Source organism: Equus caballus, chromosome 4 (genome assembly GCF_041296265.1).
Source record: "Equus caballus isolate H_3958 breed thoroughbred chromosome 4, TB-T2T, whole genome shotgun sequence".
In the NCBI taxonomy this organism is placed as follows: Eukaryota; Metazoa; Chordata; class Mammalia; order Perissodactyla; family Equidae; genus Equus; species Equus caballus.
The window spans coordinates 15,214,584-15,232,137 of NC_091687.1; the positions used below are offsets into that span (position 1 = coordinate 15,214,584).

Here is a 17,554-nt window from a genome sequence, read left to right on the forward strand (position 1 = left end):
TTAATTTTAGATGAAAACCCTAACAAGTGTTTGCCTGGTCTCATTATACTGTGAATTTTCCAGGCACACAACTGTGTGTAAATGTGTTGGATTCTGGGCTCTACTAAAAGTTAGTGACCTTTCTGAAAGCTCATGACCAGGACAGCACTGCTTAAATGACCTGCACAGGCGGCCTTCACCTCCAGGTGGTGAAGGGCAGTGTCTCAAAATATTTCTCACGAAATGGAGCACTGGTCTGGGAGGGTTAGGAAGGCCATTTATGAGGAAACCTAGTTTTCACATTTTAAATAAACGGACACTTAGAAAAGGCAAAGAGGGGGGCTGGCCCCGAGGCCAAGTGGTTAAGTTCACGCGCTCTGCTGCAGGCAGCCCAGTGTTTCGTTGGTTCGAATCCTGGGCGCAGACATGGCACTGCTCATCAAACCACGCTGAGGCAGCGTCCCACATGCCACAACTAGAAGGACCCACAACAAAGAATATACAACTATGTACTTGGGGGCTTTGGGGAGAAAAAGGAAAAAATAAAATCTTTAAAAAAAATAAAAAGAAAAGGCAAAGAGGACTCGAGGAAGGAGTTACAGCACGGCCACACAGCTTTTCCCACAGACAAGGTTACCTGCCGGCCCCTGCGCCCAAGAGCAGTGGTGTCCACAGGGCTCTGGGCAGCGCTCAGAGAGCACCGCGGCTCCATGAAGGACACACCGCTCTGCACAAATGCCATTTTCACAGCTTCCCAGGACTCAGGGCTGAAAGGTGCTCTGACATCACCTGGCACCATTTTCTCATTCATCTAGGAGAGAATCGTGACTTGTCCACAAGCACACGGACTCTGCCACCACCTCGTACCCAACACGAGCTCCGTCATGAAGTGGCACCACAGGGACACCCCGAAAGTAAGAGGGAATGAGGGAGCATTTCACCCAGCAGGAGCACTGCTCACCATATGAGATCCCAAGACATCTGGGGTGGTAGGGAGGCTGTGATACCTCTAGACAATCCATGTTGTCCCCAGCAGTGTCATGGATGGAGGGGCACATCTGAGCCGGGCCTGCCCCCAAGTAGGTCCAGGTCTGAGCCGAGAGCTCTCACTCCAGATGCTTAGAAGCACCTGAGTCCTCTTTCAACAGGCAGTCCCTGCATTTTATAACAGATGCATTAGGACGACTGAATAGCCATTTTGGAAATTATAAGACTGGATCCACACGTCACACATACAAAGAGAGCAAATCCATCAAAGGCATAGATACAAAAAATGACACCACACAAGAGTCATTTTCACAGAATTATAGAAAAAAGTATACAAGTACTACAGAAAAATGGATGAAATCATAACCTCAGTGTAGGGGAAACTTTCTGACTCGAAATCCAGATGCAAAAAAAAAAGATTGACAAATTTTATAACATAATCATTTTAAATAAAAACACTTCTGCTTGGAGAAAAAACTAACATAAGCAAAGCCGCCAGGCAGCAGGGGTTCCATTCCCGCAAAACCACGGTCCACTGCAGGCCACCAACCAAAAAAACTTCTAGAAACCAGCTATGGAAAGATGACAGTATTCACAGATGGGAGAATCGGAATCTCAAGCGCAAAAATAAACACACAACCCTGAATCACCAAACCTGAGACAAGCCAGCTTCCCCAGAGAGGGGCATCAAATTCTACAAATCGAGAAGCCATGCGGCCAGACAGGGAGTGAACAGAGCCCCAGGACTCCACAAAAGGCATGTTACATCCTCCAAACAAAGTAGGGACATCACTCCAAAAAGGCTGACTGGCCATCTTAAAAAACTAAAATTGTGATCATTGAAATTAGAAAAACAAACCTGGAAAGGTGAACTCAAGAACAGTAGTTACAACTGGGGGCACATTGTTACTGGGGTGTTCAAAGGGAGCGTGAGTTTTATCTGTTTACAAATGAGAGTATTCTTTCATTATTTGTGTAAATAAAAACTAATGAGGGGGCCCATCCCGTGGCCGAGTGGTTAAGTGTGCACACTCCGTGGCAGCCCGGGGTTTCACCAGTTCAGATCCTGGGTGTGGACATGGCACCACTCATCAGGCCATGCTGAGGCTGCGTCCCATGTGCCACAACTAGAAGGACCCACAACTAAAAATATACAACTGTGTACCAGGGGGCTTTGGGGAGAAAAAGGAAAAACAAAATCTTCAGGAAAAAAAAAACTAATGAAAACTTCAGAGAAACATATTTCCTGGATGAAATGAGAATTTAGTACTTCTACAACTTTGCAGGCTCCTCCAAAAAACAGTCCCTCAAGGTGACAGCAAGCCAACTAGGAATGACAGGGCCATGTGGCCCAAGTAACAGGGGAAATGCTGGGTTAAATTGATGTTTATCTACTCCAGGAGCACTGGGTGACAGCAACTCGCCCAGACAAATGACTCACCGGCGTCTCAGAACACGGGCCACAGAAACATGCACCTTGGCTGGAGACCTCCAAGTCTGCACCTCAGCTCCCATTCTCTTTTATTCTATGAACCAGCAGCCTTTTGGAAAGAGGGTAACCCCTGTTCTCTGGCTTTCTGATTGTGAAGAGCCCCCAGCACGGGCACTCAGTCACCAAGGCCAGGCCTCTCTTCTCGATGCCACACACGGCTCCCCCGCAGAGCCACGCCACACCTGCCCTCGGGCTGCGGGGTCTGAAGGCCGCTCTGGTGTAAGGCGCCAAGCTGCAGCAGCTCCGGCCAGCGCGCGTCACCTACTGTGGAATTCCACATAACTCTAAGTGTCTGCAAGACAGCAAAGACAGTCTCAAGGGACAAACGTGTCCACACACTTGTGAGGGCGGGCCCAGCTGGCACAGACTTCACTGGGCCACAGGACACAAAAGTACCCTGTTAACGTCGTCAGGGAACATTTTTAATCTTCATCTTTTTTTTAACGTATTTTCTCATTTTCGTCAATGAAGATGTATTAATTCTGAAGAAATCTGTGGGACTTTTAGAAATCTCAGTCTTCTCTGTTCATTCACCATTCTCCTGGAACCCCATGAGAAACGAGGCCGACAGAGCAGACACACAGTCACCGCACACAGTTCACACCGCAGAACACACTGCACCGAGGCGGCCAATGCGGACATGTTTGTAAGATTCGCTGTGCAAAAAAACCCAGCGAGGAGCAGCGCGCACAGCACTCTGTCACCATGTAAAAATGACATTTGATGGCGGGGGGTGCAGGTGCTGCTGTGGGGGAGGCTGTGCGTGTGGGGCAGGGGTGCGTGGGAACTCTGTACTCTCTGCTCACTTTCACTGAGAACCTAAAACTGCTCTAAAAAATAAAGTCTATTTTTAAAATAAAGTAGGGAGAGGCATAAACAGGCATCCCCATATCTTCAAGACCTCTCCTCAGTGAGGCCCTCATGGCCAGCTCACTCTGGGAGGCCTCTCGGTGGAGAGAACAAGGTCACAGTGCGAAGACTGAAGCTCCAGCATGCCCCTTTCTGCTACTACAATCGCCTCAAGTATCTGCACACGATGTTTTCCAAAACACCAGTAAAAAAACATTATTAAGGAAAAAGAAAGTTCCAGGGTTGAGGGGTACCACAGAGAGAGATGTGAGCACGGGCTGCGGCAGCAAAGTGAAAGGCGCTCGGCCACAGAGACACGGGGCAGGGAAGAGAGGCTGCATGCACAAGGCGGCAGAGTCTGCAGAGGACCGGCTGCTGGACATGGGTGGCACGGCCACAGCGCAGCTGGGACAGGCACCCAGGCCAACTGAGAACCCATCCCAGGGCTACCCTGGGCAGAGTGCTTTCCAACGTCCTCTCATCAAACAGATCTCAGCCTCAACCTGAAAACCGCTGTTAGCTGTGAGATCCACCTGTGCCCCGCGGAGGCCACTGCCTACTAGCTGGAGGAGAAGAACCGCGCCCCACGTCTGTGCACACTCACGTGCAGGCAGCCGTCCCCTTCCTTCCTGGTTTTGACCTCTGGGACCTGCTTACATGGGTTCTGCCGCTGTTGTTGGGAGACTTTGGGGCTTCTTTTCCTCTGGGTGGGGAAGAGACTTCTCTGTTCTCTTGTTTAGGACCCAAAAGAGTGGGCAGGGGGTGGGCAGTCACACGAGACAAGTTAAGAAGCCAGTTGTCACTACACCTGACAGGCACATAGGCACCAGAGTCGTGGTACAGCAGCACCGCCTTCAGAAACGAGAGGAAACAGAGGGCCTGGAAGTTTGTTCTCCTGAGAGAACATGAGCATCTGAAATGACATTCCTCCTACTTTGTTCAGCTTTCCCCTGGGACGCCCAGAAAGCACTCGAGTGTTTTTAGGTCACAGCTAGGCCTACCCACTCACTCGCTGCAGAGCTCTGGTGGCAGCAGGACAGGAAGCTCTCGGGGAGCCTGCCAGCACAGCACACCAGTGGGGGTGGGAAGGACTGCCCAGGGCACAGGGCCTTGTGGGGGGACCGGCCCAGACTTGCCTCCTGCCCCTCCTGCAGGTCCTGGGAAGAGAGTGCCAACTTCCCTGTGGAGAAGATTCCGCCCAAGCAAGCCTACGGGGCTCGGGGCCACCCTGGCGGAAACCTGAGGGGCACTGGCTGGTTTCCTTGTGACTGCCCCCCTCGCAGCCCCCAAGCTGCACCGCTGTAAGCCACATCCTACCCCAAGGAAGAATCGGCCAATGAAGGCAGAAAGGTTACACCAGAGGAGGGGAGAAGTTCCTTCCGACTCCAGGACGCGACAATGCCACCCACAGATCAGCATGGGGCTGGCTGTTGGAAGCAGGACGCACTGACAGAGCCGGGACTGCTCATGTAATGAGGGCCAGCGCAGCGGTCACTCGCTCTCCCCACCTGCCTGCAGCTGTAGGACAGCTGCGGAACACGGCGGAGGTGCTGCCCCTGACAGCCAGCCAGAGGCCCCACTAGGCTGGCACACCTGAACCCCATTTGCCCCAGGCCCTGAAACAAACCCACAAGTGTCTTCATTCCATAAACACTTGCTGAATGAAGGAATCAAAGTGATCACTCAGCTTGGACTGAAGGCTCTAGTTACACTGTCTCATTTAACCCTCCCAACAAGCCTCCAAGCTACGAATCATCACCCCCACATTATGCGGGAAAACTAACACCCAAAGGCCAGACAGGTTAGCAATGTCAGAGCTGCTGTTTGAATGCAGGGCTTCTAACTCCAAGATTCACTCTCAATCCATACCGTACACTTTTTAAAAGGAGAAGAAAGGCTGGAATCAATAAGTGAAAAGCTGAGCAGGATGGCTTCCAAGGGTAAGGAAATAAACCATGAAATGGGCAGAAAGCAGGCCTGGAAGCCAGGACACCGACAGTGACACCCGGATGCTGGGGATGCTGGTTCTTAGCTCATCCTCCAATCAGAGAAAAGGTCGACTGCACAGTGGGATGACCCAGTATGCCTTGTGGCATGAGAACATAGGGAAGAGCTGGGAAAATGACACGAACATGTCAAAAGGACAAGTCTACTCAAAGGGGCACCCTAAGCAAAAAAACAAGGATTGTGGGGGCATAAGTAAGGACACAGCAACACACAACCACCACACACACAAATAAGTGAGCAGGGAGAAAGAAAAGCCTCTCCTCACAGAACAGCCCCAATTAAGAGATGCAGAAAGAAGGATGGGAACAAAATGCAATTTGGCAGACACCACAGTAGAATTGTTCTAGGCAAGAATAACCAATGGTTGCTAAGATGCATGGGCAAAACTATGAGGAGCAACAACACATTTAGAGTCTCCACCTATCTTCCCACAAGACACTCATTAAGTACAGAGGTGAAAACAGTAACTCCTCAGAAGCCAGGCAGCCACTGCCACCGCCACAGCTGGTCACAAGAAAACACCAAACACCACCATATTGAGGAACATTTTACTGAGAAGAAAAGACGTCAGAATTCTTTAAAAGTGTCAAGGTCATGAGAGACAAGACTAAACTGTGCCAGACAGGAGATGTGCCCGAATGCAGTGACGACAATAGTCACACCCTGGCCCAGGAGAAAGGACACTGCTGGAACAATGGGCGAAATCAGAACAAGGTCTTCAGATGAGCTCGTAGCAGTCCCTGGTTGCAAAAGACACTAACATCTGGGGACGCCGGGAGAAGGATGTATGTGAATTCTTGGTACGATTTCTGTAACTTTGTTTTTTGCAGATCTGAACTATCTAAAAAACGGAAAGTGTTTTTAAAGACCACAAAGTAAACACTGAGAGTTACATGAGAGAGCACAGACTGGCCCTTGCTCAGCTAAGAAAGGACTGGCTGCATTCCATTGCAGCATCAAAGCCACAAACCTGACCCTTGCTATTCAGAACCCAGGCTTCTGTACCTGATTCCTCAGTTCACAGGCAACCAGACACAGCAGATTCAGAGCTGAGTTGTCCAAGATGACCTATTCCGGGGGTTCTCAAAGCAAACTTCGCAATGAAGCCACCCATGCATCCAGGCTCTGCTTGAGGCTCCAGCTCTATGTCAGCCATTACACTCATGGGTTCCCAGAAGGATTCCACTTTCAGAGTAATTTCCTCGGCTTAATAAAAAGAGACCTGAAACTTGGGATTACTCCAGCTCCCTCCCGGTACAGATCACAGAGCTTGAGGCCTGCGTGGACCAGGGCTACTGACTCTCAGTCCCGGGCTCTGTCCCTCGGGGGTCACGCCACCAGGGAAGCTGAGTACCTAACCTCTCAGCACAGAAAGGAACACAGCAAAGAAGCCTCTGGACTTATTAACACCCAGGGCTCAAGGAGGGAGTTTAAAGAACACTGAGCTGCCATAAAAGAAGACTGGGAGTAACAGACACACACAAATGTGAAAGCCCTTACTCTCTAAGAATGTGAGAAAGACGGAATGTTACTGGATAATGGCATTCATTAGATATGTTAAAATTCAAGGGTTTATCATCTTTGAACATGATTTTTAACTTGAATCATTCATTCACTCAGCTGGTTACTGAGTGCCAACTTTGTGTCAGGCACATTCCAGGCACCAGGACACACAGTGGACAAGATAAATAGAGCCAAGATGCACACGGGAACAGAAAAGCTGGGCTCTAGCCCTCCACCACTTTCTGCCAACTGTCCCTCCTCATCTCCCTGGTGAGGAAACTAGTGGGAGGGCTGGACATAAAAAGGGCAGTTTACAAAGGGACAGGCACATTGGAGCTACCATCCAGGGTCAGAGACAAGGGCGTGGCCTGAGCAAGAGGACAGCCAGCCACCGGGACACACTACAGTCAGCTGTAGATGCAAAGACTGGTGGAGAGGTCAGGTGTGCGTCTGGAAGGGAAGGGGCAATGAAGACTGAGGAGAGTGAGCTAAGGATGTCAGGGCCCGACAGCTGCAGGGACCAAATAGAGAGCTGAGCGTCAAGAGTGACACGTGAGGGTGCCACCTGCCACAACTGGCCTGCCTCCCTCCCTGGGGACAGAACGTTCCTGGCTGCCTCAGTCTGGACTGCATTCCCTGGCTCACGCACCTTGCTCCCCTGGCTCCCTAGGCAGACACCCCTCATCTCACGTACAGCACCCCAGCTCTCAATCCCAGGACCTCTTCTCCACCTACGCTCTGGGCTTCAGTGATCTCACCCAGTCTGAGGCTTTAAATGCAGGACATGCCAACGCTTCTCAAATTCCCACCTCCAGTCCCACTCCCTGGCCTCCAGACCCTGTGGACTGCCTTCTCAGGAACTCCTCCGATGAGGTTCCCAGCTTCTCAGACCGACTGCAGCCAAAGCCAGAGCCAAACCTGTCGGCCTCAGAACCAGCCCCTCCCTCACTCTTCCCTCCTCAGCTAATGTCAGCTCCATCCTTCCCGTTGCTCAGGGCAACAAATTTGGAGGAGGAGGAAAAAATGCAGCTACCTTTAAAATTCTAAATGCTAAAAAAGTACATAACTTATTAACAAATATAGCTGTTACTAACATATTATAATAAATATTAAGTCTATATTCCTAGAAAAATCTAAGAAAATCAACAGAGAAACTATTAGAAACCAATAAGAGAATTCAGTATTGGTGTACAGGATCTATTAAGTAAAGACATTAAAGTCTACAGAACATACAAAACCTGGATAAATAAGATATATTCTGTTCTTAGAAGGACTCAATAATGTAAAGGTGTCAATTCTAATTCAAAACATAAATTTAATGTATTCCCAATGAAAACTTCAACAGAATTTTCATATGGAAAAATTAATTTTTAATAAGAGTCTGCGGGTGAGGGAGAGATGAAGCACAGTTGTACCATGTGTTAAAATGTATTACAACAAAGCAATGGTAAGTAATTGTTCCAGTCACGCTGCGCTTAACGACCAGGAGACATTCTGAGAAATGCGTCATTAGGCAATTTCATCGTTATGCAAACATCATAGAGTGTACTTACACAACCTAGGTGGTACAGCCTACTACACACCTGGGCATATGGTACTGATCTTATGAGGCCACTGTCGTATATGCAGCCTGCCAGTGACTTGAAACGTCGTTATGCGGTACACGACTGTACTGGCAAACAAAGAGAACAAATGGCTTAGTATCTGTAAATAGGATAAAGAGAAAAAAATACAGAAACACATACAAAACCCATCAGAATCCAACATATGTCACAATGAATGGCATTTCAAATAAAACCAGTGAAGCACAGGTTAAGAGCAGCCAAGAAATGGGTTAAGGCCACCGGCCGGCACCTGGGCTGAATCAGGTACCCAACATCGGACAGCCTGGTGGTGAAAGAACAAAACAGAACAATCTCTCTTGGGCCAATTTAGTAACATCCATCAAAATTACACATGCCATACCCTTTGACCCACTAATTCCTGTTCTAGGAATTTGTCCAACAGATACTCATATATGTGTTCCAAGAAACACGAACAGCATATTCACTGCAGCATCAGTTGTGATGGCAGTAAATTGGAAACAACCTAATTATACTCCCCAGGGAGACTCACTAAACAATGATGCCATAGCTACAGGGTGAGGTGGTCAAGAGAAATCTTGGCTACAGACAGGGTTGCCTGGAAAGCTTCTGAAAATCCTAAGACGTGGCCACAACCAGGCCAGTGAAATCAGGTCTCTGGGCATGGGCCCAGGAATCAGTATTTTAAAGCCACAATGATTGCAAGGACAGCCACAGCACAGGGAACGTCCCAAAGGCAAACCCAGGTTCCACTGCTCATCTCCAGCAGGCCTGGGCTGGGTCCTTAACCGAAACATGGGGGGTGACAGACAGACCTGCCTCTGCACTTCGAGGACAGTAACAAAGTACGTGCACCAAGAGAAGGGTGCCTGGCAACAGAGAGACTCGGTGCATCAGCTGCTTGTCCTGGCACGCTTGGGGATGTAACACAAAGTACACACAGTGTATTGTATATAATAGGGAAAATATATTCAGATAAATACAAAAAATAAAAATTTTATGGGCCGGGCCAGTGGCACAGCGGTTAAGTTCGCATGTTCCGCTTTGGCGGCCCCGGGTTTGTCAGTTCATATCCCGGGTGCGGACATGGCACCGCTTGGCAAGCCATGCTGTGGTAGGCGTCCCACATACACAGTAGAGGAAGATGGGCATAGATGTTAGCTCAGGGCCAGTCTTCCTCAGCAAAAAGAGGAGGATTGGCAGATGTTAGCTCAGGGCTAATTTTCCTCAAAAAAAAATTTTATAAAGTATAAAAATTTTACAAAAGAGGGCCGGCCTGGTGGCACAGCGGTTAAGTTCGCATGTTCCACTTTGGTGGCCCAGGGTTCGCCGGTTCAGACCCCAGGTGCAGACATGGCACCGCTTGGCAAGCCATGCTGTGGCAGGCGTCCCACATATAAAGTGGAGGAAGATGGGTATGGATGTCAGCTGAGGGCCAGCCTTCCTTAGCAAAAAGAGGAGAATTGGCGGCAGATGTTAGCTCAGGGCTAATCTTCCAAAAAAAAAGAATTTTACAAAAGAAAGTATGGACAATGATTGCTTTGAGGGAGAATTCACTTACATTACGTGCTCTTGTAACTTTCAAAAATGCCTACCCTAAATCCAACTGCCAATTGACTACACCATGTAACAATCAGCAAAATCCAGAGAGTGGGAAACTCAACATACCAAGAACTTGATTTTTTTTAACAAATAAATTTTGAGGAAACAAAAGAAAAACAGAGGGTCAACTCCAAGCACTGTGTGCCTGGAGTCTTCTTTGTAGCTTTACAGAGAACTTTATTACTGCTTTCTTAATTAGGACATTATGAGAAAACTGGAAGTTTAAACACCAGTTGAAAACGTTACAGATGAAATAACATGAGGTAGAAATTGCTTTAAAGCAACACAGGAGGGGGAGCAGCGGACGGATGTTGGGGTTGGCAATGAGCACGCGCGGATTCACTACATCCTTCTGTCTACTCTCATTTATGTTTAAATCCTACCTACTACGTTCTCTCCAAGTGGCATACATTTCCTTTTCAACGGAAAAAAACAAGCTGGCGTAAAAAGTTATACTTCTTTAGTGTTATAGCAAAATACTCAAACAGAAGCTGGTTGTTTTAGTCTTGAAAAGTCTCTCTCAGGATAGCTCTGGTAATAGTTGCTTTTTTCTTAACACGGCAAAGCAAACATCCCCAAGTGTAGCCTCTGAGCCCACTGAGCACTGCTTCAGCTGCCAGTCACTCCGGCTCCACCTTCTAACTGTGTAACTTTAGGCAAAGCACTTCACCACTGTACATCTCAATTTCTCCATCTGCAAAAGGAAGCAGATTGGGTTCTCACATCTTGAAATACCCATTTCCAGGGGGAAGAGCTCCACGGGTGATTCTCACACGCCTCTTCCTCCCCCTCACGCACATGGTTCCTGACACCCCTCCCACTCTCACAGGCTAGGACGCCAGGTCCTTTTTCCAATACAGCTTCAGTATCCAACAAACTCAATATAAGTCACTGCTGTTAAGATATACAGGCCAACCTTGTACAGGCTTCAAAAAAGCCAATAAGCTAAAAACGAACTGCAAAATAAAAACAAAAATGCAATGTTTCCAGAGGAGGAAAAAAGTTCTTCTAACGAACAACCTAAATCAGATTTTTCTGACTTGTGATTTTTTTTTAAAGATTTTATTTTTCCTTTTTCTCCCCAAAGCCCCCCAGTACACAGCTGCATATTTTAATTGTAGATCCTTCTAGTTGTGGCATGTGGGATGCCACTTCAGCATGGCTTGATGAGCGGTGCCGTGTCCGCGCCCAGGATTCGAACTGGCAAAACCCTGGGCCGCTGAGGCAGAGCGCGCGAACTTAACCACTCAGCCAAGGGGCCGGCCCCCATGACTTGTGCTTTAAATCAAATCTTTTGGAGGCCTCTTATGCCTGAGGTTCCTTAGAGAAGGGGCAGTTTCAGGGTGAATCACTGGGAGGGTGAAATAGCAGCTACTATACCAGGCGAGATGAAAACACATCCTGAGGCAGGTATGCCAGGCATGACTCCTAAGTGGGGTCCGAGAGAGCTGGATCTAAGCAGAAGGCTAGCAGACGTCCCGGACCCCTGGCTCTCTGTTCACTATCCTCTGAGTGCATGATCTCAGCAAACACCCTCATCTGAGCACAAGAATCTTTTCAGGCACACAACCCTCAACAGTGTAAAACATCAACTCAAAATCGGCAAAAGGGATGCAGGAAATGCTCAGGACACAATGTTCACCAAAACAGAAGCCATAGTGTAATACACAATTTTATAAACATACTTGTGTGTGTGTGTCCACACACATAAATTTGCATACAAAAAAACTGTAGAAAATATCCAAAAAGTTAATATAGGGAGTGGTGGAATGTTTTTTCTTCTTGATACATTTATTTTTATTTCCCAAATATTCCACATTGAGCACAATTAAGAAGAAAAAGGAACAACTTGTTCTTGTTTTAAAGAAGTAACATTAATAACAGCGTGTGTGCCTACTTCTCAAATGGTCCCTACGCGCCAGGAACTGTGCTCAGCAGGTCTTAGACACTGACCTCAGTCAATCTTCACCAGAAGCTGATGGGGTGGGCGCTTGGCCATGTCCACGTGCCTCTATCAAGGGGCCTCCTGCAATGGGCACCTGAAAAAGCCGGGGCCAACAAAGGAAGGACCCATTTAGAGACAAACCCCGGAACCCAGCTCTCAGGTAGCTTGACTGCATGCAAGAGGATGCCCTAGCATGGAGCAGGACTTTATGAGAAAACTGGAAGTTTAAACACCAGTTGAAAATCTTACAGATGAAATAACATGAGGTAGAAATTGCTTTAAAACAACACAGGAGGGGGAGCAGAAAGTCATGGAGTGGACTTCCTGCTCTCCTGACAGTCCACCGAGGAACATCAAGGGCACAGATGTCACCATTGCTCGGTGAGCAGAACTAAAAAGAGAGGTGTCAAGGAATGAAGTCAGCATGCTTCAGATGCTCCCCTTACACAGTGCTAGGAGCTGAGAGAGGCTGAGTAAGTCTCCACCCCGACACTGAAAGATGTGGGAACAACTAGCCATAAACGAATGATGAGATGAAACACATGTTCAGAGGAGGCACAGTGACCTACGGGGGAGAGAGCAGACGGATGGAGGTGCTGGAAGGTCTTGCTAAGAGGTAGACAGTGAAGAACATAAACAGTGCCCATGCCTGGGGCGGCTGAATCAGGAAGGAGAAGCACGATGAAGATGAAGTATCTGCTGAGGATACTACTAGGAGACCTGAAACTTCTCCTCCAAACTACGCCATCCCCTTCCCCAGAAGCACCTGGATCCCTGCAACAGCGGGACACAAAGGCCATGCCGCCCAAAACAAGGCAAAGCAGCAAGCAGCTTCCTAAGCCTTGTTGTTCCAGGCTTTCACCAGATGGGTCAACAGGTCAGGGAGTCCCCTGACACCGCCTTCTCGTGTGGCTCTGCAGTCTGCTTCCCTGCACAGGTGAACGGATGGCCTGGCCACCCAGGACACATACTGCCGTTCAATACAGACAGCATGGGAGCACCCTGCCCCTCATCCAGGCCGGGCTCCCAGGGCACAGACACTGTTTCCAGGTAGTAATTTACTCTCAGTGCTACTTCCTTTTTCTTTTTCTTCTTTTTTAAAGAATTCTGTTTGTGATTTATAAAGGCAAAAGCCAGAGATGGCCCAGCCTTCTGCAGATTTTCAGTAGCATCTCAGCACCAGCAAAGGCAGTGACACCTGCCGGTAGAGGGGTGAACAGCAAGAGCCATGGCAGCTGGCATGGGATCAGACGCCGCAGACGCAGACCCCAGAAGTGAGCCCCACATGCAGCTCTGAGAGGTGCTTCAGTGATGCTGATGTTATCGGTTTTGTGTCCCTCTCTCCTTCCACGATACTAGTAATGTCTCTTGGCTTTTCTGAAAGCTCCCCAGAACCCCAGAAGTCCTTCGAGCCCTGGTCACCACTGCACAGCATTTTTTATGTCATCACTATGAACTCGTTAACCGTAAACCTCCCTTGCAGAACGCAGGCACATTCTCAAATGCTATCTTGTGTGGGCAGGGAAGTTTTTGTGTGCCCAAATTCTCTCCCTTCTCTAAGGAATAAAACTGGGAACTTTAAGCACTGAAGTGGGGGCATTTTTGATCTTCACTTGAAAAGTCATAGCAGTGACAACAGGGCAGGAGCAAGAATGAAATTCAGAGTGATGGGAAAATTAGATCAAATTAAAATTTCCCTCAAATATCCCCTAAATCACCCCAAAAATATATGTGGCGTAATGTGTAAAAATCTGTAATTATGTATAAATGAAAATGCACACTGTAAACACTTTAGGGCAGAAAATAGATCCCTGGTTGGCAGAGCCTGGGAGGGGGACAGGCAGTGACTCCCAAGAAGCAAGTGGGGGCTGGGCTCACAGAGCTTCCTCTCCCTTGACTGTGATGGCATTTACAAGATTGCATTTGTCGAAGTCATGAACTATTCCAAAAAGAGTGAACTGTACTGTTATGTAAACTGCACTTCAACAGAACAAAAAAATTATTGTCCTATACTCAATGAACAGTTTATAATAAAAATATATAACAAAAAACAGATGCACAAATTTTTATCACCTTACTTCATCTTTTTCCCAAATTCTGCTGAATTTGTTTAAATTAAAAAAGCATATGTGTGACCCGACTATAGATGAGAGGGGAGTGTTTGCCATCCCCACTACCTAATACTGGGCAGAACCACCAGCAAATATGAGACAAGCAGTAGTCATCAGAATCAGCCATCTAAGACCCGGATTCTAGGGAACTGGTGTTTGGACAGAGTGCCCAGAACGGGCAGTGCTTCTGTCAGGTCATCTAAAGAATAACTGCCTTACGTTCTTCAATTATCAGGACCCCAAGTCTACAGCTCATAGGATAAGCAACCATGGGCACAGATTGAGGGGACTTGGCATACCACTAAAAGTGGAACAGGGACAAGGACAGCTTTCATATTCCATTTCAGATCTGCCACAGCACTGCATTTCAGATGTTACTAAAGAGATTTGGGCCACAACTTCCTGTTGTGTTTGTGGAAAACCAGTAAGTACCTGAAGGCCGAGGACGTGCCAGACCATGGCAGTGCTGTCCTGGAGCACCAGTCTAAGGTTTCCCGGGACACATCCACATCTTCCCTCTATACTTAGACCGGGGCAGAACTCACAAAACTAACTGATTCTAACCCAGAACACAATTCACTGGTTCAAGAACAGAAAAACAGGATCGCTATAAGACAACAAGGCAGCTATTCGAAGCTGTACTCAGGGATCAGAAACAAATCCCATCTTTTAATAAAGATTTTAGAAATTATAAAAAGAATGCAAAAAAAAATAGTAAAACAAAATGTATGCTCATTGTAGAAAAACTAGAAAATACAGCAAGAGGCAAAGACGACAATGAAAACCCTCACAATCCCACACTCAGTGACAACCACCACTAACAATTCATTTCCTTCCAGGTTTTTCTGCTGCATATATACAATGTTAAATGTCTTTGAAATTTGCTATTAGTTTGAAGCCTGCTTTTCTCGCATAATATTATATATTGAGAATGTCTCTGTAAGTCAGAGTTCAACCAAGGAAACAGAACCAGCAGCAGAAACATCTTAAGAAACTCACTGCAAGGAATGGGCTTACGTGACAAGGGGCTGGCTAGGCCATTCCGAAATCCATAGGGCAGGCCACTGCTACCTCTCCAGAAACAGGGCAGAGCTACTGTCCACAGGATGAACTTCTACTTCTGGGAGGCCTCAGCTCTGCCTTTAACACCTTTCAAGTGACTGATCAGACCCACTCAGATTACCTAGGATATTCTCTCTTACTCAAAGCCAACTGATTATGGACTTGAGTCACATCTACGCAACACCCAGATTAGTTTTCACTTTCTCACTAGGGATGGAGCCCAGCCAGGGTGACACAGAAAACTGACCATCACAATGCCTAGGTCAGCAATCTTTTAAGTATCTTATAAATGTACTTAGCCATTCCTTTAATGAAAATTCAGCATTCTTCCAAAATTCTGCTGATGAAGTAATGCTGGAATAAATAAAACTGAAGTGAATAACTTTGCATATTCAATCTTCATTCTCCTATCTAATTATATTATGGAAAGACTACTGGAAAACGGGAGCTAAACACAGAAAGAGCTTCAGAACAATGCAGAGGGTCCCCATGAGTCTTCGGCTGAAAACTAAACTTCATGCACACAGTATGACTTCACAAGGCGCACAGAGAACTCCTGGTAACTAACCTGAACGATTGCCAGAGCTCACAAAGGGCTAGGAGATGTCCACATTTCAACCAGCAAGAATGCAGAAACCTCACTGAACCGCTGGAACATTCAGGAGAGCCCAACAAGTTTTAGAAGTAGGTACTCCAGACACGCCCCAACAAAACTTAAGAACAAGCTTCCAAAAGGGCATACTAATCTGCAAATAAATTAACTGCCAGCAAGAACAAAACTCAACACTCTTTAAAGGAAGAAAGTAAAATCCAGAGACACAACATAACATCACAGTGTCTAGTATCCAATATAAAATTACCAGACATGTAAAGAAGCAGGAAAATGTGATCCAAAATCAGAAAACTCAGCCAACATAAACCAACCAAGAAATGAGAGAGATAACGAAATTAGCAGATGAGGACTTTACACAGCTAATATATAACTATGGTAAATGATTCAGAGGATAACAATGAAGGTAGAAACGGAAGCCATAAAAAAGAATCAAAGGGAACTTACAGAGCTGAAAAAAACATTATCTGAAATAAAAAGCGTACTGACAAGTTTAACTGAAGATTAGACACTAAAGGAGAAAAGATAGCAAATTTGAAGACAGGGCAATAGAAACTATTCCAAATGAAGGACAAAGAAAAGAGATTTTTTAAAGGAGGAAAAAAACATGAGGAGACTGAAAGAAGCTCAAAACTCCCCAAGAAGTATAAACACAAAGAAAATCACACCAAAGCAAATCATAACCAAATTGCTGAAACTAATGATAAAGAAACACCTTAAAGGCCCCTGAGTGCAGGGGTGAGGGTAGGAGGGATCCCATACATGGAAACGAAGAACACTCACTTCTTGTCAGAAATGGTGTGAGCCAGAAGACATTCTTTAAAATGTTGAAAGCAGTGTCAACCTGGAACTCTACAGACAGTTAAAATATCCTCAGAAACAAGCATCAAACAAAGACGTTTCCAACAAACAAAAGCTGAGAGACTTCATCACCAGCAGACCTGCACCACAAGAACGTTAGAGAAAGTCTGGGCTGAAGGGAACAATCGGATCTCTGCCCTCCACCTGAGGCCCTTCCCACTTCCAGACCCCAGACCCTATTTCGCCCCTTCTCCACCAGAGTTCCAGACTCAAGACCTGCTCCCCTTCTCCATCTTAGCCCGACTATTTAGATTGGCCTCTAAGACTGCAGTCTTGCCCCATCCTATCTCCACAAAATTTATTTTCCCCTACTCTGCATTTTATGTCACTCTAAGTTATTCACTTTGCTTCCTTAACTAGGAACTACGTTCAAAGACTCCCCAAAACAGGTCAGAAGGCAAGTGCAAAGAGAGGGAAGAACAGAAGAGGAGTGGAAACAGAGATGGGATGAGGCAGAAGCAACTCAGGAGAGAGTGGGCACAGATTTTCCTAAAAACAGAGCAGGCCAGGAGCATCACACTGCCTTTCAGACACTGCTGCAGCTCACACACAAAGCAGTGTCAGCCCTTCTCACTCAAATGGGGCAGGAAGGACTGTGTACCCAGTTCACAGCACCGGGAGACACCACTCCTGAGAAGTGAGTACAGCACCACACAGCTTGGTTCAAGCCACTCACCAGCTGCACACCCTTGGGCCTGTCCAATACAAGAGCCACTGAGGGAGGTGCTATTCTCATCATCTCTACTTTACAAAGAACACACAGAAAGGTGACAGTGCTTGCCCAAAGCAATATGTCTTTAAGGGGACCCTGGGTCCACAGGCCCCCATATCAGATTCCCTCTTCAGGTGTACATTAGGCGGAGGGGACCATGGGCACACATCCCAGCAGTGCTCCTGCAGAGAAAGAACACAGAGCCAAGACTCTGAGGCGAAGCCCCCACTGACAGCTCAGTCTCATGGGAA

At 47.1% G+C, this 17,554-nt stretch overlaps 1 protein-coding gene across 1 annotated transcript in view; it reads right to left on the reverse strand.

Annotated features, from left to right (window-relative positions):
- The window catches only part of NUDCD3 (NudC domain containing 3), a 95,178-nt gene that overhangs the window by 71,106 nt on the left and 6,518 nt on the right, over nt 1-17,554 (reverse strand). The window lies entirely within an intron of this gene.